The sequence below is a fragment of the Sus scrofa genome, chromosome 13, assembly GCF_054392235.1.
Source record: "Sus scrofa isolate SSC_HxYL_T2T_F1_AM1 chromosome 13, Sscrofa_HxYL_maternal_Yorkshire_Landrace_v2.0, whole genome shotgun sequence".
Taxonomy (NCBI): Eukaryota; Metazoa; Chordata; class Mammalia; order Artiodactyla; family Suidae; genus Sus; species Sus scrofa.
The window spans coordinates 106,591,982-106,617,861 of record NC_139395.1 but is presented as its reverse complement, the minus strand read 5'-3'; the positions used below and the strand labels follow the sequence as shown (position 1 = coordinate 106,617,861).

At 37.1% G+C, this 25,880-nt stretch overlaps 1 protein-coding gene and 1 long non-coding RNA gene across 2 annotated transcripts in view; one reads left to right on the top strand and one right to left on the bottom strand.

Moving 5' to 3' along the window:
• Positions 1–20,664, top strand: part of LOC146397538 (uncharacterized) — a 78,555-nt gene extending 57,891 nt beyond the window's left edge. Inside the window, exons 3-4 of the long non-coding RNA XR_014824184.1 lie at positions 8,398–8,540; positions 20,557–20,664. This is a non-coding gene — a long non-coding RNA (uncharacterized LOC146397538). The remainder of the gene's footprint in view (positions 1–8,397; positions 8,541–20,556) is intronic.
• The window catches only part of LOC146397537 (uncharacterized), a 462,781-nt gene that overhangs the window by 259,277 nt on the left and 177,624 nt on the right, over positions 1–25,880 (bottom strand). The gene's annotated exons all lie outside the window — the stretch shown is intronic.

Sequence of the window (25,880 nt, the reverse complement as noted above, 5' to 3'; positions counted from 1 at the left end):
CTTTATATCTCATGTCTTGACCTCTGTCCTAAACTCCAGGCTTGTATATCTGTCTACTCAATATCTATTTAAATGTCTGATAAGCAACTCAAATGTAAATGTAATAAAACAACCACTTAATTTCTAGGCACTCTCAACAAAATCCTTCACCATTTTCCCCAATTTTAGTTAGAAAAACAAAACAAAACAAAAAAATCATCTTACAAATGGCAAATGATTGGACCAAAATCCTGTCTTCATTTTTCTTCCTTTCTCTCACAAACTATATCCAATCTGTCTGAAATGTTATTTGGCCAAATATATCCAGAATTGGACCACTTCTCATTCACATCACAAAATTACCCTGATCCAATCTATTTCCTTTTTCTCACCTGGATTGCTTGTTTCCTTGGTGGTTGTCATTCTCACTCTTGCCCCACAAGTCTATAGTCCATAAGGTAGTTAGAGTGACCCCTTTAAAACATGAGTCAGATCATGTCATTCTTATTTACTGAAACTTTGCAATGGCTGCCAAGAATTGGGAAGAGTCTAAGATCTGATTTTACAAGTTAATAAATTAGCCTATTACTGATTCATGGATACTGGCAGAAGACATAAGACTCCTGGGTCCAAAACAAGGATTTAATTACAGTTTAGCAAGCAGCATGAGTATCAGCATATTTGTATCAGTCCCACATATCCTCCAGGTTCCAAGTAGGCAACACAATGGGCCTAGATTACATGCACAGACAATGGATCTCATTGTAGCAGAGGAATACTGAGGTCAAGAAGCCCACCGTTTTATAGGAAGCATTGAGCAAAACTGCTTTTTGTCTTGGAGGAAGATATTGCTTCATCCTTCAAGGTTGGTTATTACAAACACAGCCCCGAGAAATGGCCTGGGTAAAGAGTGATCAGGGCCCTGCATTCTTGCTATACTTACCAAAACATATAGAAGCATAGGAGATCCATGGAAGACAATTTCCCCCAACAGTAACTTCATATGTTAATCAGAATGAAAGTCACAGTCTTTTTGTAAGGATCTGCAAGGCCCTACACTATTCCTCCACCCCCATGTCTTTCTGCCTTTGCAAAGTCCTATCTCTCTACTAAGCATTCACCCTATCTTAGTCATACCAGCTTCCATGCTGTTCCTCACACATGCCAGCTACATCTGCTCAGGACTCATGGACTTACTGTTCTTACTTACTAGAATGCTTTTCCTCTAGATATTTTTAGGACTTCGCTCGTATGTTACCTTCTCAGTGAGGCCTCCTTTCCTGACCACCACACTTATAACTGCTACTTTGGAACCTCCTGGAACTCCATATTCCCCACCCAGCTTTATTTTTTTTTTACATTGCACTTATCAGCACCTGACATATTATGACATGCGATATATAATTTATGTGTATTTGTGTGCATACGAATATATATATGCAACATATATAACCTGTGTATGTCTATTTTTATTAACATCTCTCCACTTCTGGATCACCAGTGTCTAAAACCAATACTAAACTCACAATAGATGCTTAATAAAGATTTATTGAATAAACTGTTTCTGTATATTTTAAATTTTTTCTAAAATAATCAGTTTTATAATCAGAGAAAAAATATTACTCTTTACATGCAAGAATTTCCTAAATGCAGGATTTTATTTATATTCCCAAACAACTCAGTCCCACCCCAGCTGTGTCCCTGGCTAAGGTAAGAATTGCTAATAATAGTCAACTTTACCAAGCATTTTCCATATGTTGGGTGCTTTATAAATTAGCTCATATAATTTTCTCACCTTTTTAAGGCATTATCCCCACTGTGCTTACGAGAAAACTGAGGCTCAGTTAAGTAATTTGTCTAAGATTACAGAGTTTATAAGGAGTGGAATTGGGATTATGAATGTAGACAGATCTGGTTAAGGAGGGCCCATACTTGAGGGCCTATGCTTGGTCATGCCTTCCTCAAAATGTTCTAACTTACCCTCAAGTGCCTGGGACCAATTGGGCCTGCAGTGCTGTCTGAGCAAAAAGCCCTGAGCCTGGATGGAGGACCACATGGATCCTGGATCTATTTCTTCTCTTCCAAATGCTCTCCAACTCTCTATCCTGCATTGAGATCAACTAGATCCTGAGGAGCTTCAGAACTCACACTTAGATGTAACAAGAGCATGGCCAAGAAGTGGGTTCCAGGACAGCAGTTGGACAAGAGGATCACTCCCCTGACTTTGATGAGATCTGGTGAGATTGGGCCACAAGAGTGGTTGACTTGGTGACTCTTACTGCACTCACAGGCCAAGTCCCAGGCTTAGGGCTACTGAGGGTCCATTGCTGACACTTGGCCTTGAGCCATATGTGTGATTCCTTGCATCATCATTTGCCTATCTGTGTTTGAACCATGGTGTCACTTAACTGTTTAGAGTACCTGAGGATGGTGGGGGCATCAGTCTTTTACCCTGTGTGTCCCTGCCATTGACACCCAGAAAGCTCACCCCATCCCTTCCTCAGTGTCAACATCATGTATCCAGCTTTCCTCTGGGAATTCTAGAGACTGTGGTTCCATAATGCCAGCTGGCCTTGTCATCACTGTCCTTGCTTGACTCTGATTGGTATAGATAGTGTTCTCTCCTGGATCAGTTTTAATCCATGCCAAATAAGGAATGGACATTTCTTGTGCAAGTGGGACTGCTCTGTCTGCCCTGCCCTTGGGATTCACATCTCTCCTCCCCAGGGGCAACAGCACATGGAAGGCATAGATGGGATCCACATTGACAAGGATGGTTTTCTCAGAATGCAGTAATTGCAACCAAAAAGTTAAAAGACATAGTTGGGTGATAGGTTGCTTTAGTTTACGCTGTAAAATTCCAATACACTTAACGTGAAGAGAAAATGAGCTTTGTTCTCACATTTTTCTGAATACTCTGGGCAAGACTTGTACTTGCATCACAAATACATGTGTGGCACCACACAGAGCAGGGTGATAATGCTTAAGAGTCATTGAAAGCCAATGTTTATGAGAGCCACAATACTAATGATGCTACATCATTCAGTGGCTTAACTAGTAATTAAATAAATGATATTAAGGAACACAAAAGCAAAATGATCTCTATTGTTTCAATGCAGACACATCCCAAAAAGCCATGGCATTTTGAGTAACAATAGCCTTGCTACTTTTTCTCATGGTCAGAGGATAGATATGAAGAGCTGGCCCCTAGAAATGGACAAGCAGAGATTGGTACCTGAACACAAACAAACCTTCTGCGGCCAACCTTTTATTTAATGTCCAAATAAAATTTCAGCACAATCTAGTCACACTCCTCTTTGTCATTGGTCACACTTCTTTAATATAAGTCAGAAAGAGAAAGACAAATACCATATGATATCACTTATATATGAAATCTAATATATGGCACAAATGAACCTTTCCACAGAAAAGAAAATCATGGACTTGGAGAACAGACTTGTTGTTGCCAAGGGGGAGGGGGAGGGAGTGGGATGGATGGGCTGCTTGGGGTTAACAGACGCAGACTCTTGCCTTTGAAATGGATTAGCAATGGGATCCTGCTGTGTAGCAATGGGAACTATGTCTGGTCACTTATGATGGAGCATTATAATGTGAGAGAAAGAATGTATACATGTATATGTAACTGGGTCACCATGCTGTATAGTGGAAAATTGACAGAACACTGTAAACCAGCTATAATGGAAAAAAATAAAAATAATTATATAAAAAATATATTTCTTAAAAATGATGTTTTTAATCTTAGTATTGCTGTAGCCTGTTACTCTGTTGAGATTTACACAGCAATAAATAATATGATTGCTATTTTATTTCAGTATGACGCTTCCTCTGTAAACCCCCCTAAAAGCTTCAAATAATTAGCTATGTATCTCCTAATATTTAGATCCCTGCTGGCCAACAGCTCTCAATTCCTCATCAAATAATCACCATCTTCATTTTCCTGTTCTCTTTTCTTTCTTTTTTTTTTTCTTTTTTTTTTTTTTTTTTTTGCTTTTTAGGACTGTACTCGCAGCATATGGAAGTTCCCAGGCTAGGGGTTGAATCAGAGCTACATGTGCTTGCCTATACCGCAGCCACAGCAATGTAGGGATCCAAGACACATCTGTGACCTGTACCACAGCTCACAGCAATGCTGGATCCCCGACCCACTAAGCAAGGCCAGGGACCAAACCCTCATCCTCATGGACACTAGTTAGATTTTTTTCAGCTGCACAATAATGGGAACTCCCCATTTTCCTATTTTCTACACTGTTTAGCAATCATTTATTTCCCTTATTTTCTCCTGTAAATAAAAAGCTAAATCAGAAACAAATTTTATCACTTTCTAACACCCTAATCTTCCAACTACTTTAGTCAAAATTACTAGAGGACTTTTAAAAATATAGGTCCTAGGCCCTACCCAGATCTCCTGAATCGGCCCCATTGGAAATATGGCCCAGGTTACACATTAAAAAAAAAAAACAAAACCAACCCAGGTTGATTCTTTCACATGTCAGTACTTGAGACCACCAACTCAACCACAAGGAAAAAACAAAACAGTAAGGATAGCAAAAACACCATCTGTGTCATCAAACTTTATGAATTTATAGGGTCAAGTATAAAGGCCACCACAACCATACAGTGTTACTCCAGCTGATGAAACAAAATTAGCTAAGTACAACTCTGCTACATACAGTTGTGTGCATTTGCTGTGATGTTACAACATGAAGTCTGTGCCCTGAAGCCTGAATATCTTTTGTGTTCTTGTCTAATTTCCATGTCCTTACCATCAGACTCCTCAGGAAAGACTTCTCTGGCTCCTCCTGCCTTTCCATCAAAGGCCTGGTCTCCTTTGGGGTCACCCTTTATTTATACCCCTTTTGATGGTGACAATGACACTGTATTTCTAATTATTACTTCATGAGACTGTCTTGCCCTCCAAACTGTGAAGGTTTTCAGAGCTATATTTGTATCTCCAACAATTTATCATTGTACGTGTTCCACACTAAATAACAAATATTTGTTGAATTAATGAATGAAAAAAAACCAAGAAGTACAGACTCTAGTGATTTGGCAAGGTTTTAAAATGAATAAATTCAAGTCATCTAAATGATGCTTTAGAACAAGAAATGTTATTTGAATCTACTCCCAAATTTTGTCAATTTCCTTATGGAAAACATGTGCTATGTTCAATGTCAAAGGAGCTTTAATGCAGGGTCATATCTTTCTTCCTAATCTTTTGAAGTACATTAACAATGAGAAGATGGTGAAATGTTGTTATATTACAAATAAGGCTAAAAATATATGTGCTTGGTCTTCTAAGAACAACAAAAACAACAAAAAATGTATGGCATTTAAACTTAATATCTGCCCTTTCTACCTGTTCAGTTGGGCTTTGTGAAACATTCTAATTTATTCTTTCAAAGTAATGTGAGAGGGAGTAAGATTCCTTTGTTGAGAGTACTTTTGGTTAGACCACAGAGGTATAGTTATCTGGGGAAATCAGATGATTGATGGCAGCACTGGAGAAGCACAGGTAGGTGGAGAGAATAATCTTGTTCACCTGTGACTTCTCCTTGTGCTGATCTTCCTTCTCCTGAGCTGAGAACCCATGGCATATCTTCTGGTTCCTCCTCCCCAGGCAGCTCACTCTTACTCTCCACTATTCCCTTCCCAAGTCCAACCACAGTAGCCATCTTTAACTGAAGAGAATTTTGGTTTAGGCATCCTAAAAATGAAGATGCCCTTCTAAATAAAACATCCTCCAAGTAACTGTCAAGGAAAACAATATTAAATCAAAGAAACAATGAAAACTTAAAACAACTGGAAATTTTACCATATGGAATTAATCATCTCTGAATTTGTTTCTAAATTATAAATTTTCTTCAGAGAAGTCCAGATCATCATCCTCTAGCATCAAGGCAAACTTTAGTGAGAAGCCTGACACTGTTTAAAGAAATTCTCTTTCAGCTAGCTCCTTCATGGCTAACATTCCACAATTAGATGTTCATTTGTTGGCTTAAAACTTACATCAGTTTTTTTTTTTTTTTTTTTTAAAAATCTGTAATAGTGTTTACGTATCACAACCTAACAGAGATACCTCAGAGAGAAGACATTTGTCATATCTGTTTCTTAGACCTAAAGACATTGGCGGTGATAGGAGGGGAGTGAGTAGAGGATGGAGGATAAAAAGAATATGGGGTGGGGAAAGCTATCTGGGCTACTGGGAGTGGGCAATTAAGAGAAATCTTCAGGCCAGTTTCTTTTATCTCACAGTTTCCCCCAGTCCAGTCATACTAAGAATTTGTACAAAAAGGCACAGCTTTTCACCATATGTTCTTTGAGTCTCTTTGCTAACAATAGCCCCCAAATAGCAAAATGCTTTTGGTATTCTTTAAGATCTTAATGTTCTTTAGAGATTTTTTGTTAACTGTAGAAGATGAATCCAAGTTGAGACAGAGACCTAAATTCATGATGAGCATTCTCAGTGAATGCAGAACAGGATTGACAAGTGCAATAAAAATGGAAGAAAGAAAAAGATGCATCAATCACGTCACAAGCTGTACTCGGCTACATGTTTTTCCACAGAAATAAATTCTACTGACCATTATGTACCTACAAGCAGAGAAGGGAAGTATGAGTCAGAAATTCATTTTTATCAAATTGTTAATAGTTCCACCAAAAACTCCAGTGTGATTCAATTATCTACACTTCCCTATTCCTAATATACATTCAGCAAATTAAGACTGTGGAAATGTACTTCCTGCCCCTCTAAAGTCTTTTCATTCTTCCTCTCCTCTTTTCCAACCCTCTGGCTCTGCCCCAAATTCCTTCCTTTTGCCTATTCATTACTAAGGCTAGTGCTTTAATGTTCTATATTATCCATGAATTATCTGACAAAAAAAAAAAAAAAAAACACCTTGGATATGGTTAAAATTAAGTTCTGGTACAGTTTTAAAATACTGCACATAGAATTTAATTAGGCTAATAAATACTATCTACCATCTTTAAGATATTACAAATGAAGGACGCAGAAACTTATGATCTAGTGTAGAATTTACAATCTAGAAGGAAATGATAACTTAGTGAGAGAGGAATACAAAGCAGTGTGGTTTTGCTATGGAATGGGAACAAAGATGAAATGCTGTAGGAGCACCAAGGAGGGAGGTGCTATTTCTGTCAAAAAGGAGAAGGGACCTCATAAAGGGAACTTTATGTCCTCATAAAGGAGGGAGATGATGACTAATTGAAATAATCACTGGTTTTGAACACTTCTGCTTTGGGTATTAATTATAAAAAGTACTTATGAACTAGATTCTTCTCTACATAGAAGTTTTACCAAAAGATTAAATGTCAGGGAGGGAAGTTACCTGAACTAAATGAAGACTAATTTATTTTTGCTATGACCTCTGTTAATAACATAACACTTTTCTGAAAGGCAGTATCAAAATTAAATGCCCACAGAAGGTAGTTAAAAGGTAATAGTCAAGTAAACTTTGTAGACTTATATACCAGCATATTTGAAAAGACTGTTTCAATGTCAAAGTCAAGAGTCAAGGCTAGGAGAAGCAGCAGGTGTCCTGAAAGGCCACAGGTAAGCTTCACCAATGGAGGGACTTGAGTTCAGTCCCATTTCTGCCACATGTAAGTCCTATGACCTTTGATTCAGGTATTATTTTCTCAAAGTTTTTAATTCCTTTCTCCTAATAGGAAATGTTATATATACCTTACTATTGTACTTAGCTAAATACTTAAATACAGCTTCTGGGGGAAAAGTCACTGTTCAATCACAAATAACTTTGTTAATTTCTTTCATTATAAAAAAAATCAATCCCCTCTCACCTCATTGTAAAAACTGCAGTTATATGCACAGGAATTTTGGCTTGTAATCCTACCTAATAAAATTTTATAATAAATTTCTCACATAATTCATGGATAATAAGCAGTAGAGCACTACCCTTGGAAATGAAGGCACAGAAGGAAGTAATTGGTGCCAGGTCTGAGGGTTGGAGGAGAAAGGAGGAAATATGCATTTGAATTAGTAGGATGTTTACTTACACAGGAAGGAAGTAGGTAGCCTCCTTTTTATCTGCCAGTGAAATGAGAATGTGATGACTTAAAGTTCCTTTGATGCTCATTCTTATCAGTCTTTTAGGCTGTCCTTCCACTTAAGGAGGCAAGAACTAGTATGGCTAGGAATCGGCAGAAACTTCTAGATGGTTATATTTTTCAATCCTTATTATTTGATAAAGAAGATTAAAGTAACTCACAGTTGTAAAACTTTTTTACGGCCTTGAAGTCCTCTCAACCTTCATCAAATGAGTTCAGTCTCTCCTGTAGTTCTAAGGAAAATTCTGGTTAGGGCAGATCTTTTTCTCTGGATTCAATCTCCACATGTTTTTCTTCCATTAATATTCATAGGTGTCTACTGCTTTTCCTGGAAACTCAGAGTAGGAATGCCAAAGCCTCAGAGATGGCAAAAGTTCATTATTTGAACATCGTTTTTCAAGGGGAGGAAACAGACTCATGCTAACAGAGTATCCTCTATAATAAAGTTTCGAATGGTAAGTTTCAAAACAAAATGAAAAGTTCTCATTGTTTCCTGAAGAAATAAATAAGGTCATGGAACAAGCATCTTAATCTTTCTTTGGTCAGATGTATTTGAGGAGGTATATAAATTTGTCTCAAAATGCTTAGTAATCCTTAGGCACCAGAAAGAAACTTAGGATAATCTCTTGATGGGCTGACATTCAGGCTGTAATTCATGGTCTCAGACGAGCAGATCATCACAATGGATTTCTAACCTACATTAAATAAATATGATGGAGTCTAAAAATCTGGAGAAATATTTAGTGCTACTGTTCTTAAATGTCAGGATGTGCCCAATTCCCAACTCTGGAAATACAGGTGGAAATTCCATCAATGTTGTTCATGTTTGCTTCAGTGCCAAGAATATATAAGCACTCATTCATTCGGACAGTTCTCTTGGAGAAAAGGAAACTAACTTTGAATGGTTTGGTAATTACCTCGAAAGCATATCTGTCAAAGTGAATTAGGCTAGAGGTTTAGAAAAATGTCTGTCGTTATTGCTATTTCATACAATTTACCCCCAAAAATCCAAAAGGCTGGCTCCCTCACATCCTTGAAGCCTCTTCTAAAAGTCACCTTTCCAATGACACCTTATCCCATCACCCTATTTAAAGCTATAATCTTTCCCCAACCACCGTCTACTTTCTTCCCCTGTTTGCTTTTCTCAAAAGCCCTTATAACCAGATGACAAACCACATATTTAGTCCACTATTTATTTTAACTTGATCATAATCGAATTATATAGTACAGATTTTTCTGTGAAAGTTCTAAAATAATTGGAATCTATCTATTCATCCATCCCTGGATAAAAGTGACCCTAGAATTATAAATTGTAGTATATCCATGTCAAGAAATAGGAGAACCAACAATTCTAATAAATATGTTCACTGTTGACATTCCATGGTGGAAAATTTAGCCAATTCTGGTGGACAAATATTTTGGGTTTCCTGTCTTCAGGAGAACGGCTGGCTCTGAAAAACCTCAAAATGTGCTGGGGCTTTAAGACCCCTGCCTTCCAGCTTGGTTCTGCTATTAAAAAAATTAATGCCTGTGGTCTTGGCCAAACTGTATTCTCTAGGACTCAGTTTCTTTTTGTGTAGAACTAAAGGATGAATTATACTATCATAGAAGCATCAAAGAATATTTGAACTAAAGGAGATTTGGGGACCATTTAGTATAACATGTCTATGCTATAGAAGGAGCAAATTATGATGTGCCTGTATCTATTGGATATGACAATTCTATTGCTAATTTTCCCAGTTAAGATTTTTTTATAGTAACTTATCACTCCCTCCCAAAAAGTGAAATGAAATTATGCTTTCTGTTTTAAAAAGATGACAAAGAATATTATCCAAAATAAAAAATATTATCAGGCATAAATTTCTGACCTATGACCAGCAGTGTTTTTCTTATAATCCCCCCAATTTAAAATGTTTTTCACTGGCCTAAGAATGTGAAATGGGTAATATTAACATGTAATTATATATCATATATACTCCAATTAATATCATATATGCTCCAATTAATTCTTCTTGGGGAGCAAAAATTGATGACAAAATTTATTGAAATTCTACCAATTTGGGAACTATTTTACATTAATCATCTTATTTAGTCCTTTAGTCAATGATAGCTATCATTGCTCTATTTTGTAAATTCATTATCAAGGGAGTTAAATAATTTGTCCTAAAATAGTTTACCAAGGAAGTGAGTTGCAAAGCTGAGATTCAATATCAAGTCTTACTGGACTCAAAGCTCAGGGACTTTTCATTATTCCACATAGCCTAACTAAAGATTTTTTTTTTTCATAATTTAGGGGTAGACTACAGTTAACCCACCTTTGTATAAAAGCTTCTCAATATCTCTGTGACTTGATAATGCCCAGAGAGAACAGAATGCCTGGGTCAATATAGAGGAGTTATTCACTCAGATATCTTTCTTTCTACACCAAATATAAATAAGGGATACTTTAAAAAAAATTAAGAGGTATAGGACCACACTCAAAAATAGAAAGTGAAAATCTTCATGTTGTAGAAGCAGAAAGATCCCAGGGCAATAGCAAAGTATTACTATGCAGATGGAGCTGTAACCATATGTGTACTAGAAATGGTACTTCAGGGACTATAGGTATTCAAGTCAAATCTGCCTCACACGTAGCAGAGAATAGGAAATGGCTCCCCACGTGAGCCCAAGAAGTGCGACCATACTGCCTGCCCATTTGTAAGAGCTGAAATAGCTCTACCCACTCATACAGAATTTTAGAGACATTCCATTTGAGTACAGAAAGACTGTTTGAGATCTGCAACCATATTGATGCACAACTGCTATAGCTGCCAAAACAACATTCAATACAATTTAATATCTATTCTTGGTTTAAAACATTCATAAAAGAACAGATGAATATCATTGGAGGCTTGCTAGATAAGCATGTATACAGGCCATAGTGAATCAAAGAAACTAGATGGCACTTGAAGAATGATGCTAATCTAGGCTTGCAAAATATATAAGACTTTCCCAGACCCCTGGGGGAAAGGGAGTGAGACAGGAAATGTACATTGTACATTGTACATCATATGGTGGCTGCTTGAAAGCAAGTTGCCAAATACGCCAGATGTCGTGGATGGAAAGCCATTGACATTCTTGTTCTCATAACCAGAACCCTAAGGGAGTTGGAGGAAAGGGCGTAATAGACTTAAGCATAAACAATATAATCTTTCTCTGGAGGCTTAATCATTTATAGCATCTATGAATACAAGGGGTCTGTGACTTGCATATCTGTAGCCTTGATCAGTAACACTGTAAATTACATATGTGATTCTGTATGTACAAGGAAGTAGAAAATAACAGATAAACATCATGACTTGGCTCAGAGGGTTGCTATTGCCTGTCGAAGGCAGTACTCCCAGTCCCCATTCTTTCTTTGTCGCCTCTTTCTTAAATCTGCGGCACTGCTGACTTTGGGACCTGGGTTGACGAGAAGGTCTCGTCAGAATATTTTCCAGTTATTTATACATACAAAATCCATCAGCAAGCTTAAAAGGAAAATGCTAGAAAATAAAAACTGGCTTCTCCATAATTTCAAGATAACACAGACGAAAAAAGGAAACAAAAGGAATGTATATTGTAAAACTTGGAAGAAAAAGGTAAAATTAACATTACTTGTACATCATCACATTGTAGAACTTGAAAAGTCAAGAGACTCAAAATTAAAACTATTATAAGCTATATGAAGTTTAAGTGTACAAATATAAATAGCCTTAATAAAAAACATCCATTTAAAAAGCATAATACTAAACATATACAGTATGTTCAAAGATAATATAGCTATATAATGATTAGTAAGAAAAATGAAAAACTTCTAAGAAAACTTCAGAATGCTCCTTAGAGACTGAAGAATGCTTGATCAAAAGGAAAACCTACCTGTCCTTAAAAAGATTTTTAGCATAGGTTGTTAATTTCCCCAAATTAGTCTGCAAATTTAAGCATCCCAACAAAAATAATAACTGATTTTCAGTGGAATTAAACAAGCTGATTCAAAAAGTTCATATGAAGAAATAAACAAGCAGTAATAGTTGCTAAATCATAATAATTACGTTATGAAATTAACTGTATCCTTCCCAATTCTTGTTCACTGTGTTGAAGCCCTAACTACCTAGTACCCTAGAATGTGATGGATTTGGAGACAAGGCCTTTAAAGCAGTTATTAAATTCAAATGAGACCATTTGAATGGGTTCTAATCCAGTTTGACTGATGTTCTTATAAAAAAGATTACACATGTAGAGAGACACCAGGGATGTTCATGCATACTTTCATGAAAGGCCAGGTAAGGACAGAGCAAGAAGATGACCATCCACAAGAAAAGGAAAGGGGCCTTTGAAGAAACCAAACCTGTCCACACCTCAATCTTTGACTTCTAGGCTCCAGAATTTTTAGAAGATGAATTAGTTTTTAAGCTACACTTTCTGTGGCCTTTTGTTATGGCAGCCCCAGCAGACAAATACAATTGTGTTTAGCCCCATTGACCCACAAGCCCCTATGAGTTAAGTAACAATTTATTATACAAATATTTATTGAAAATCTAATAAAAATCATGTACTGGGATCATCCCACTAATGACTGCTTATCTCTGCAAGATTTTTAGGACCTGACAGTTCTTTAAAAATCTTCCATAAGGAGAAGTCTGGAGCTAGGAAGCCCAGAATTGGCTCCTAACTCAAAGTCATCAAAACCCAGCCTATTTATATCCTGAAACCTAGCTCCAGAGAGAAGAGGTCAACCAAATAAGTGAATAAAAGAATGGGAGTTTGACAATTTAAAAGGGAGAAATAATATAATAGCATAAGAACCAAGAGAATTAGAGAAGCACAGGAGTTGTTTGAGACCCCTTCATGATGAAGGTGTGAACTAGATCTAGAAGCAGGTTTATCCTAAAAGAAAAATATCTGTCTTTGTATAGTCTTTGAATGAATTTAAAGTTATTTGCAGTGAGGAATAAAATAATCATACTTTACTGCACTGGAGCTAAAAAATTTGAAGACTGAATATATTTTCCTGTTTCTGTGCTAAACCAAACTGGGACTGGGCAAAAGCAACTTAGCTGCTTGCTATAGGAAATACTTGCTTTGGGAGATAGATCTATGAACTAACCCAAATGGCTCAATTATAAAGACTAACAGCTTTATTAGGGCCCAAGTATTTATTGTTGGAAATGTACATTTCCTATGAGTGAATTCCCAAAACATAAAACTACTGCCTCATTTTAAAAATGTTTTAACCTAATGAATGTCCATGAAAAATATGCCATTACCATTCAATTACAAGATATTTACTGAAATTGTATATTTTATCATTTGCTTTACTACATTAAGTTATAACAGTTATCATCTCTGAAACCTATAATCCATGTTGGATGAATGAAACAAAAATGGAAAAATAGCAAAATAAGTGTTTGGTAAATAAATAAATGAATAAATGTATGCTTATAAACTGATGTAATTCCAAGAAGCCACAGCTGCCTGTTAAGTACTTAAATGTTTTGATATTTTAAGAATTACCACCTGCCAACATTTCTTTATCTTTTATCCTTCAGAAGCTTCATCCTCACCTTTATGTGCTATTTTAATCAATGTTTTTATAGCCCATATATTTTATTTCCCATTTTCCTTCATTGTTTCCTTTCAGCATTACTTATGTGCTCCCTTTTGTAGGTTTATTTGATCCATAAAGACCTTATAAAGTTTTTTTTTTTATTAATTCCACATTTCTAGGTTCTCATTAAGCTTATTTCATATGCTTAGCATAACTTCTTATTTATCCCTTAGTGCAAATTTCTTCACTTCCTTGGAGTTTGTGTAAGTAAAAAAAAAAAAAAAGTAGAATAATTAAAACAGCATGAAACAATAAGGAAGAAATGCATTATTTTTACATACTAGTTATAAATAAGTGATAAAGAAACTTTTAAAAGGAAATTAGGCTCAACGATAGAATTAGATAAATTCATAGATGAGAGAAATATATGTAATTCAAAATAAAGTGACATGTGTACAAATGGAGATAAAGGAAATCTGATAAGAAGATATAAGTTAAAGGCTACAGTCTCCTTCAACAGAAGAAAGGGTGGGGGAAAAACTGTAATTGTAATGTATACATGTAAGGATAACCTGACCCCCTTGCTGTACAGTGGGAAAAAAAAAAAAAAAAAAAGTCTACAGTCTCCAAAAGTGAGATTAGAAAAGCCTTCAGGATTTTCTAGTGCTGATTATTAGCATGTCAAATACAATTATGAGGAAAAGATGGGAGATATTTTAGGCTAAACAGAGACAAAGATGCCTGCAAATTCATGACTTGGTCAGAGATGGTGAAGATTATGGAATATGGAAAGAAATAATACAAAGAAAAACCTGGAAAGATGTGAGGAACCAAATTATGAAGGCCTTGAATATCATCCTAAGGATTTTGTATTCACACCCCTTTGCCCCCTCGTACATCCCAAGATCTTGGCTCTACTAGAAGTGCTTCAGGAAGTTCATACCCTCTAAGATTCATTTACCCCTTGATGCACTTCCCAAATATTGATTCTTAGTTGCTCATTCATGCTTTCAGTTTAAAAACAAATAAAAACTTTGTATTGAGCACATCTTTAATAGTCTGCTTTTTTAATTATTACTTATAGCTAAGCCTTTCTCCCACTGATTGAGTCACTGGAAATACAAACAATGTCTGGTTGACAATTTCCCCATCTCAGCCCTATGCATGAAATCTACATGTTTCTTATGAAAATTTTGTAGCATAAGCACTTTGCATTTATATAGTGTTTTATTGTTTGCTACTCATTTACAAATATATTGTGACTTTATCATATAGTGTAACATTTACTTTGCCCTTGTAATTTTACAAGCATTATGTCAGGCTCTTTATATTCAGTGCTATTTACCCATTTAAAAATGAGTGTATTAAAGCTTATAGACATCACAAGGTCACAAAACTAATAACTAGAAATAAGATCAGGGCTTACTCTAGACTCTCTATCTTAACTATCATGCTATACTATTTTCTTTAAAAACACACACATCCCAGAACTAATTATGACATGTTCATCAAGCCAACAAAATATATTTCATTATTTTAGATTTTAGAGTTCTAAACATATTTCATTATTTTAATACCAAGCAAAATTCTTAAAGATTAAACAAGTAAGTTTTCTGAGGTCAAATTTGGATGAAAATGTGTAATCTCTCAAGTATTATGCTATATCAAAACTGCATCTTCTGGATATTGTAGATCTGGCCTTGGGTGAGTTGGGGCTTTTATTCATAGATGAGTAAGGAAGGTACATTGGGGATGCCTTCTGAATTCTGCCACTAGTGTACTTCATTTCTGTTCAGCTAGCAGCATCAGCTTGGTTTCCCATCCCTGTATCCTCCCAAATGTAACAACAATTTCCTGCAGTGTTACTAGTTGGATCATCATTCTTGCCTCACCTGAAGAGTGTCATTGCCAACTGAAGAAAAAAAAGTGAAGCCTAATGTGGGAGTTCCCTTTGTAGCTCAGCAGTTAATGAACCCAACTGGGATCCATGAGGATGCAGATTTGATCCCTTCCTGGCTCAGTGGGTTAAGGATCCAGAGTTGCTATGAACTATGATAAAGGTTGCAGATGCAGCTCAGATCCTGCATTGCTGTGACTGTGGTGTAGGCCAGCAGCTGTAGCTCCGATGTGACCCGTAGCCTGGGAACCTCCATATGCTGCAGGTGTGGCCCTAAAAAGAAAAAGAAAAACTAATAAAAACCAAATTGAATTTATTTATTTGTTTATTTATTTTTAAAGTGAATATTTATGTATTGCCCCTCCTTTCTTATAATGATTATTTTTTCCATAATAGCTGATTTATAGTGTTTTGTCAACTACTGTACAGCAAGGTGACCCAGTCACACATATATGTATATATTCTTTTTTCTCACATTATCATGCTCCATCATAAGTGACTAGATACAGTTCCCAGTGCTACACAGCAGGATCTCATTGCTAATCCATTCCAAAGGCAATAATTTGCATCAATTAACCCCAGACTCCTAGTCCATCCCACTCCCTCCTGCTCCCCCTTGGCAACCACAAGTCTGTTCTCCATGTCCATGATTTTCTTTTCTGTGGAAAGTTTCATTTGTGCTGTGTATTATTAGATTCCTGATATAAGTGATATCATCAAATTTAATTTAAATGAACATTTTATTAGAGAAAGATAAAAATTCTCTTCCCTATTTGCTAATGAAATACCATTTTGACATTGTATATAATAGAACAAAACAATAAATTTTAGCCCTAAAAGCAAATTACTTCATGGTAAGTTTCTTTCAGACAAAAGAGCAAAATCCTCTTTTAAGGAAAATTTATCATTAAATAAATTCTAAAAATGTCATAGTTATGAGAAGTTTAATGAAAGTTGAATATTTGGAAAACCACCCAGGAAGGAAAACCAAGTCATAATAATTTTTTAATTGAGTGAAAATCATTTGTTTGAGGCAAGTGTCCATCTCCTCCTTAGCAGAATTTGAAAGAAAACAAATACCTGGAGTCACTGAATGATCAAAGAGAAGTGAAGAACAATGTATTACATATAAACTATTAGTATTCTGGAGGCAGATAAAAGTGGTTTCTCTCTTGAAAGACAACCTGAGCCAAAATAAATTTATTTATTTATTTTAAGGCCGCATGTGCAGCATATGGAAGTTCCCAGGCTAGGGGTCAAAACAGAACCACAGCCACAGCAAAGCAGAATTTGAGCTGCGCCTGTGACCTACACCATAGAGTATGGCAATGCTGGCTAGTTAACCCCCTGAGCAAGACCAGGATCAAATACACATCCTCATGGATACTAGTGGAGCTCATTACTGCTGAGCCACAATGGGAAATCCCAAGCCAAAATAACTTAAATGGCCATTTGGGGAAACATGATTAACCAAGTAGCAGAGTAAAATATGTTTTCCAGAGGACTAAACAGGCCTTGGAAACCCAGTAAATAAAAGTGGTAATGATAATGATAACATCTACACTTTTTTTTATTACCTTAAGAATCTATTCAAGAAAATAGATGTGATCTCTCATAAGATAGAATTTATTTCAAAAGATTACTGGTATTAAATAAAACATTTATAATGTACAGGCATGTATGTTCCAACAATTATTAAGATGAAAACCCAAGCAAGATAATCTGAGAAATCTTATTCACTTTATTTATAGTTAGCACCCTGGTGATCAAATGGCTATATTTCTGATAAAAATGACTAATTTATATTTCACTTATATCAAAACAATAGTTTTATTGACTTTGTATTTTGAAATATTAACTTGTAAAAAAGTAAAAATAGGCATTTCTTATCTTTCATTATTTAATCCACTTTCAGTGTTTTCCTCTTTTTAATGTTTTTTTTTCTTCCTTTTTTCTTCCCTCCATTTCATTTTTTTAAAACAGGTATAAAGTTTATTGTTAGAAACACAGTACAACATGTGGGAGAGCACAGAGATGTAGTTTATGTATCTATGACAGAAGCAAAGCAGTAATACACACCCAAAAGAGGAGTGTGGGTGCAGGCATCCTCCTCAAAATGAGGCATGCTGTTCCCTCCATTCTTCACTCTCATTCATGCAGTTCCTTAGGATGATGACAGTCACAGACATATGAATATATGAATGTCAATAGTAAACTCACAGCACTGAAGTATTGTTATGATCCAGACACTTTATATTTTAATCCTCATTTGTCCTTTCAACTCCCGAGGAAAAATTGTCTCCGATTTCATTGTGTTTTAAATAATTCCCTTCCTATATAAACCATTTCATTGAACTTATTTTATATCCTTTTCTCCATTGGTCTAAACTTCTTGAGGGTGGGATCCTCTGCCTAGATTGGATTATAGAATTTAGAATTTATAGAGATTAAAAAAGGTTCACTGAGTAGGCCTGAACTCAAAATTCAGGAATGTACTACAAACATGTAACCCAAATTTCATCAAGACCCAAGAGCAAAATAATATCAACTCAAATTATACCAACTCTTGCCTGCTTTATCCATAATAGTATCCATGTTCTGCTGAGTAACTTGCAACCATTTCTGGGAGAACCCAGAGAATGATTTGCATGTACTTAAACTCCTTTGATAATCTCTACAACCACCTCCATTCACTCTTATTGTTTCCTTACAATTCCATGACATGCACTGGCATAGCCACTGCTCAACAAGCATAGCAGTCACTATGCTGAGACTACAGAATAAAATAAAGGATAGGAGTCATTAAAAACCATTAAAAGCTGGAAAAGTTGAGAAACAGATTTTTTTCTAGAGCCACGAAAAGGAATTCCTTCCAACACCTGATTTTAGCCAAGTAAGACTATTCCTGACTTCTTACCTCCAGAACCATAAGATAAATTTGCATGGGATTAAGCCATTAGATTTGTGATAATTTTTACACCAGCAATAGGAATCTAATAAAGCAAAGAAATTAATCTTCCCTGGTTCAATTCAAATCTTCCTTCCCTTTATTGATTGTGTGTGACTTCCTTATCCTCTATTATGTTCTGCACTGGTCCTGAGCATCTATTCCAGAATTTCTATTTCCTCTTTGTGCTTTTTAGGGCCACACCTGCAGCATATGGAAATTCCCAGGCTTGGGATCGAATTGGAGCTACAGCTTCCACCCTATGCCACAGCCACAGAAATACGGGACCCAAGCCATGTTTGCAACCTATACCACAGCTCACAGCAATGCCAGGTCCTTACCCCAATGAGCAAGACCAGGGATTGAACCCTCATGGATAATAGTTGGATTAATTTCCATTGAGCCACAACAGGAACTCCAGAATTTCTGTTTCTTTATATCAGTTCTTAAATACTCATTGCAGAAAAATTTCAGTCTTTCACTTATATGTCCATATCTCCAGATGTTGGGTTTTGTTGTTGTTGTTTGTATCTGTATCTCCTTCAATCAAATTCTCAGCAAAGTATTGGATGCAGATAACTTTTATCTGGAAATAGTTTTTTGGGAGAAGGGGATCCTTCCTTTCCACTTTTTTATACCCTTTATTTCTCTTTTCTTCTGGTTCATGTTGGAAGAGAAAAACTTGAAGATTAACCACCACCTGAAAAAGCATTTCCCAAGATGCTGAAATCACTGGTTCTGTAGTATGTGGGTATCACATCATTGAACATCCTCTATGAATAGAGCCACCTAAGATTGTGCTGTGAAATCATCTTATTCACACTGTGTGTGGGCCGCACCAAAGGGAGTTGAATGAGAATGGAAGTGTTTATCAATTCATTTCCAGGGCTTCTCTTTGTGAAAGAGAAAGGAGATGCTTTTAGAGCTTTATAAGAAGTAAATACTGGGTAAAGGACCAAATGACAAGAAAATGGAAGATGGAGTTCAGAACAAAAGAACCATAAGACACTCATTAGGGGATGAGGAAAGAAGTCTAAAGGAGTGGAGAATAAGAAAAGAAACAGTCCTATAATCAATGCTATTGATATCCCTATTGTATCAACATTTATTTAAAGTATCTGAGCTTATATAACTTTTGACTTCTGACCAATGTTCCTATTCACTAGCAGAATAATCTTAATACTGAAGGTCAGTGGCTCAGCCTAGAAGGGAATTCCTGCACAGTATTTTGTTAACTAGTGAGTATTCTTTCTCCAGTCTAGTACCTATCATTGTTATTGAAGTAATGAATCTTAATTTTTTGAAAAAGGAAGGAAGGCAGAATTCAGGTTAAAATACTAGTGGCTAAATGAAGGTGTGATTTAATCTGCTTTTCTACAAGTTTTAGAGGTAGAGTTTGTTATTGTTGGGTTAGTACATATCGTGTCAGGAGGTCTTAATAATTTTGGCAAGCAAGAAAGATGATGGAAAGTTTCTCTGGCTAACAAAAATCCTTTTTAAGGACTCATGGAAAGAATCCATTACAGAGAAATGAGAAATCCATGAGCACAAGGAAACATTAAAACACACTATTTTTGTTCTGGCTTTTATGTTTTCTCTATCCCTCTTTATAGAACCAAAATCAAGAAATTCTTATTTTATAGGTCAGTGAATCAAGATATTAGACCTATGCAGGCACAAAACGTGTGTTTTGCCCATGTGGTCACATGCAAAAGTAATAGACCTTTACATTCAAAATGTATGAATAATAAACACCCAAAGACAGATAGTACTCTTATTTTGGGAACTTAAGGTAAACATTTGGTAAATTTTCATTGAGAACATTAAGATACTTTTTCCAGGTGTTAATTTTTCACTAGAAATTTTAAGACTGTTTCTGATATTTTTATAGAGATATTCTGGTTTTCAATATTTCTTTGAACATAGGTGAATTTTTACATATGACAAGCTACATTAGAATATATTCTTAATTTTTCTCAAACTAGATTTATGACAACCTAACAATAACATTTTTTTTTTCTTTATAACCAATCTACTGTGTGTTTTTTGGTTGTTTTTTAGACAAAGTCACAGTTTAGCAGGACAACCAGAGGCCAGCGGAATGGAAAACACCTTGCCTTGAAAATATGCATGTCTTACCTGAGTTTGATTAAAATACATTTGCACACACCTTTGTGTAAGAAGTTCAGTGTTTTCATAATTTATGTATTTGATCATGTCATTCACTGAAGACAAATATTATTAAAAAATGATCATAAAGGGAAATTTAAGAAAGTCAGAAAATATCATACCTATAATAACCCCTCTCCAAATAAAGCTCTTCCTTCTGTATGAATTAATTTGCCCTGTCCCACATGAGCTGCATTGTGGCCCATGACTCATTTGAGCTCCAGATACTGAGACAACCAACCATTGATTGACACATAGAAAACCAATAGCCTGTAAGACGACATGGTGCCCTGTAATGGAAATGGAGTGGTTCTATCAAATTAGAGACTGACTCACTACTCTGATTTTCTTTCTTAGGGATTAGGTAAGATATATATACATAGTAAGTCCTACCAGTTCCTCTTCCAAATATTTTCTTTGTCCTTCCACTCCATTGCCATCAGGGTATCCAAGACACCATCTTCTCTACTGGCCTAAGGCGATAGTCTCCTTACCTGGTCTCTCCACCATGACCATTGCCTTCTTCTATGGATCAGTCAGTATATTCTTTTAAAAAATACTTATGATCATGTCATTCACCTGATTATAATTCTCCAGTGACTTCTCATTTCATTTCAATGTCAAACATATAAAACACATAAAATCCATACTCTGGCATGAACTACTTTCTGCCTTCCTCTTTACATCTCCATTCTCTCTCTCACCTACTATGCTCCAGCTGCGCTGCCCTCCCTTGTCTTCCTCAGGCACACACCAAAGTCTCTAGTACCTCAAGGCCTTTGCATCTGCCCTTTCTTCTCTATGGAACAATCTCCTCCCCTCCCCCCACCCCCAGCTGGCTATCTTTTCTTCCTTCAGGCCACAGCTCAAACATCTTAAGAAGTCCTCCTCTAAAACAGCAGTTCTCAGTCCTCGCTATGTAACATAATCACCTAGGAAACTTCTAAAAACTTCAGCTGACCAGGTCCCACACCTATGAATTAATCTAAGTAGGACCCTGGTATCAGAGTTAAAACAAGCCCCTACAGGTGATTCTAATTGCAGTCAATTTGTCAATCTGCAAACTAAAGAATCTAACCATCTCCTCCCCCACCATATCCATCTATTAGTGTGCCTCTTCATACGTATCCTACTCAGTAACTCTTGTTTACTTGTTCTCCTGTTAATTATCTTTTTTTCCACTGACATGCTAATTCTGTGAGAGCAGGGAAATTTCCTATCTATTCACTGCTGTAAACCCAAAGCCCACATACAGTAGTAGGTCAATGAAGGAAGGATTGAAGATCCTTCAGGTCAATAGAGATGTTTTAAGCATATGAAAGACAGCATGGAAAATACATCAAGAAGAGAGGATCTAGAAAGAGAGAAAGTGGTGAAAATAGATGAGGAAACCAGAGAGAAGCTAAATGATGAGAGCAAAGCATGAGCATAAACCATGGACCACAAAAAGCTCTCTTTGGCCACTGTCTCTTCCAATGAAACCTGAACGTTCAAAGATTAAATCCTTTTTTGTGAGTCTCTGACATGCTCTGAAATTATCTTAGTTATATACAAACTCAGTTCCATGCAAACAATGCTTACTTTGTTGACACACTTAGATGAGGGCTATCTCACTATTGATTTTTAATATGGAGAGGTCTTACCTTAGATTTTGAAGCATTTTTTTTTTTTTTTTTTGGTCTTTTTAGGGCAGCATCTGAGGCATATGGAGGTTCCCAGGCTAGGGGTCAAATAGGAGCTGTAGCCACTGGCCTCCACCACAATCACAGCAATGCCATATCCAAGCCGCTTCTGGCGACCTACACCACAGCTCACTTGTGGCAATGCTGAGACAGAATAATAACTCAGATAGTTAGTTTAGAAGCATGGGCTCAGATACATTCTTTGATATGGATATTAACATTTGGGATTTAAGGGCTCCAGGAAGTAACACCCCCACAGACCTTGTTTTATTATAGGAAATGACCATTCCCCACAGGTTTTGTTTACTGTAGGAAATGCAAATCTCTAGCCCACTCCTCAACTGACAGAAAAGGAATGAGAAGATTGGTGACATAGTCTAAGGAAAGAGAAGGACAAAGAAACCATAAAACATTTCCAACCCTAAAACCCCTATTGGACAAGGACTGATACTGATAGAGGTAATTGAGCAAGGCCAATGGGAGAAAACCACATCTTTCTGGACCCCATGTTGGTGACGCTCTCCACATTTAAGAGACAAATATCCCTATAGGACAGTAAAGAAGGGGGCTCTTCTCCCTTCTTCCAGCCGCCCTGGGAGCTATTTGTGCTTTCCTTTAATAAAGACTTTGCTTGCTTGCTGCCTGTGTGTTCTTGGAGTTCATTCTTTGTTTGCCAGGAACAAGAACCCAGATTCTGGTATCAATGCTGGATCCTTAACTCACTGAGCAAGGCCAGGGGTTGAACCTGCGTCCTCATGGATACTAGTCAGATTTGTTTCCACTGAGCCATGATGGGAACTCTCCTATTTTTTATTCAAACTATTTTTAATAGAAGCCTTCTTAAAAATATATTACATTTTCTTAGGTGGAAACTAAAATGAAGGCCTGAAAAAGAATGTCCGCATGACCCTTTGACCCACACAGATCATTGACCCACCCAGACTCAGACTTGCAGTTCTAACCTATCAGACCTCCACAGGTAAAAACTAAGCCCATGAAATGGTTGACTTCCCAAGGATGAAGACGGTCCCAAGGAGAAAGTTAAATTTTATACCACGATCTAAAAGGCCATCTCAGACCTATAGAACTTAGCACTTGGCCCCCTGCCTATACAACCTGATTCTCTCCCAGTGGTGGGGGAGCTGTGAGTTCCTCTTGCCTGGTGCTCCCAGCCACTCTGCTGGTCAATAAATCTTGCTTAAGATCACACTGCTCCAGTCAACTGCTTTTCTTTCCCTAGTGCTCTAACACATTTAGTTTCTTTTAAAATATGTGAAGGAGAAAAACTGGCATTGTCTTGATAACTCTGACTTTCAAAGTTAGGTATTTTGCTATCTATATTACCTTGGTGTTCTTAAAAAATCTTTTTTTTTTTTAACCATTGTTACTATTTCCTTTTTTTTTTTTTTTTTTTTTTTGGTCTTTTTGTCTTTTTACCATTTCTTGGGCCGCTCCCACGGCATAAGGGATGTTCCCAGGCTAGGAGTCCAATGGGAGCTGTAGCTGCCTGCCTGCGCCAGAGCCACAGCAACACGGGATCCAAGCCGCGTCTGCAACCTACACCACAGCTCATGACAACGCCAGATCATCAAACTACTGAGCAAGGGCAGGGATCGAACCCGCAACCTCATGGTTCCTAGTCGGATTTGTTAACCACTGCGCCATGACGGGAACTCCGCCTTAAAAAAATCTTTAAACATATAGGCCATATGACAAAATCTTTGGAACAGAGAAATTTTATGACTCTCAACTCTTTTTAAAGTTTCTTTTTCACATTGATAGCAACTCTGCTTTTACCTGAGTGCCTTCAGTACTTATCCTGCTTATATTCATCTGTGACCTGTTAAAGTCAACAAACATGCATGTAAATTTACAGTGGTTCCCAATCTTGGGTATGACTTGTAGTCACCTGGAGAGCTTTAACATCATGAATGCCTGCCTCCCTGTTTAGAACATAGAGTTCATGATTTAATTGGCCAAGAATGTGGCAAAACATTATTTTTGTTTTTATTTTTCGGTTCCCAGGTGATCCTATAAGTACTTCATGTTGAAACCCTGCACAAAGTCTTAAGAAGTTTGGAATTGTCAACTTTAAAAAATGCACAACCTGAAAGTCAAGAGTTAAGTTTTATTTGGGGAAAATTAGGACTTAAACCCAGGAGACAGCATCTCAGGTAGCCCTGAGAAAACCGGCCCAAGGAAGTGATGGGGCAGCTAGGATATATAGGAGTTTTTGCAACACAAAGCAGGTAGTAGGAACAAAAGAGGCCTGGGCTCACTGAAAACATTCCTTTGGTATTCGCCTCAGCTATGGGGCCAGTATCCTGTGTTTTCACAACCTGAGTTTCCTCAGGGCTCATTGTTAGGAGTGCCTTCTGTCTGATGCCTGTTAGATGGCAGGGATTTTTTGTTTCTTTCCCGAGTTCCCTCAGAGCACACCAGCTCACACTTGGAGATGGCTGCATTTGCAGAATTTTGTGACATCATTTGTTTTGTGGACTTTAACTACAGCCCAGGTGGTGGTATTTCAGATAGCTTTGAAATACCATTCCAAAGAGGCAGGGGGAAATGTGGAAAGTAACATAATGTCTTTTCCATCAAAGGAAATCTTGGTTACTCCATTTTGCTCTGGTTTTGGCTGAAACACCTTCCTGTGACACCCCTCCTCTTTCCCTCTTCTCCCAGTAACAATTTGTTTCAAATTAGCCAACAGAGAAGAATGTGTGCCCTGACCTGACCAATAAGAAGGAGACAGGTACATCACCTGCATTAGGGATAAATAGGGAGGGTCTTTTCTTCTTTGCACATGCTTTTTGAGCACCTGTGCCCTTCTGCAGAAGTAAAGAGCCTTGCTGAGATCTCCTTGTGTTCATGTGTCTAATTCTTTGACACTGACGATCCAAGCCATGTCCCCAACAGAAATAATATCAGCGTATGTGTTAAAGGTAAAAGGGGAGGTACATGCATCCATGCACACATTTTACAAATTTTGTTGCTGGTCTCGTGAAGGTAGGAGCAGACATCACCATGAAGGATTTTAGCTTTTTTCTATTTTTTTTAATTATTATTTTTTAGGGCTGCACCTGCAGCTTGTGGAAGTTCCCAGGCTAGGTGTTGAATCAGAGCTATAGCTGCCGGCCTACACCACAGCCCACAGCAATGTGGGATCCGAGCAGCATCTGTGACCTACACCCCAGCTCATGGCAACGCCAGATCCTTAACCCACTGAGTGAGGCCAGGGATCGAACCTGCATCCTCATGGATCCTAGTTGGGTTTGTTACTGCTAACCCATGATGGGAGCTTCCTTAGCTTTTTTCTAGATATGAGGAGATGCAAGAATTGGGCACATAAAATCTTCTGAAAATACCTATTTGAAGACCTGTTATTCCAGTTTTTCCGGAGCACAGAGTGCCTTACTCCTTGTCTCTATGCTGAGCTCTGCTCAAGGGGTGCTGTGGATCAGCAGCTGCAGTGGCTCATGATTTAATCCATGTAGCGGTAGATAGCAAGTGATTGCAAGTGCTAAACTCCTG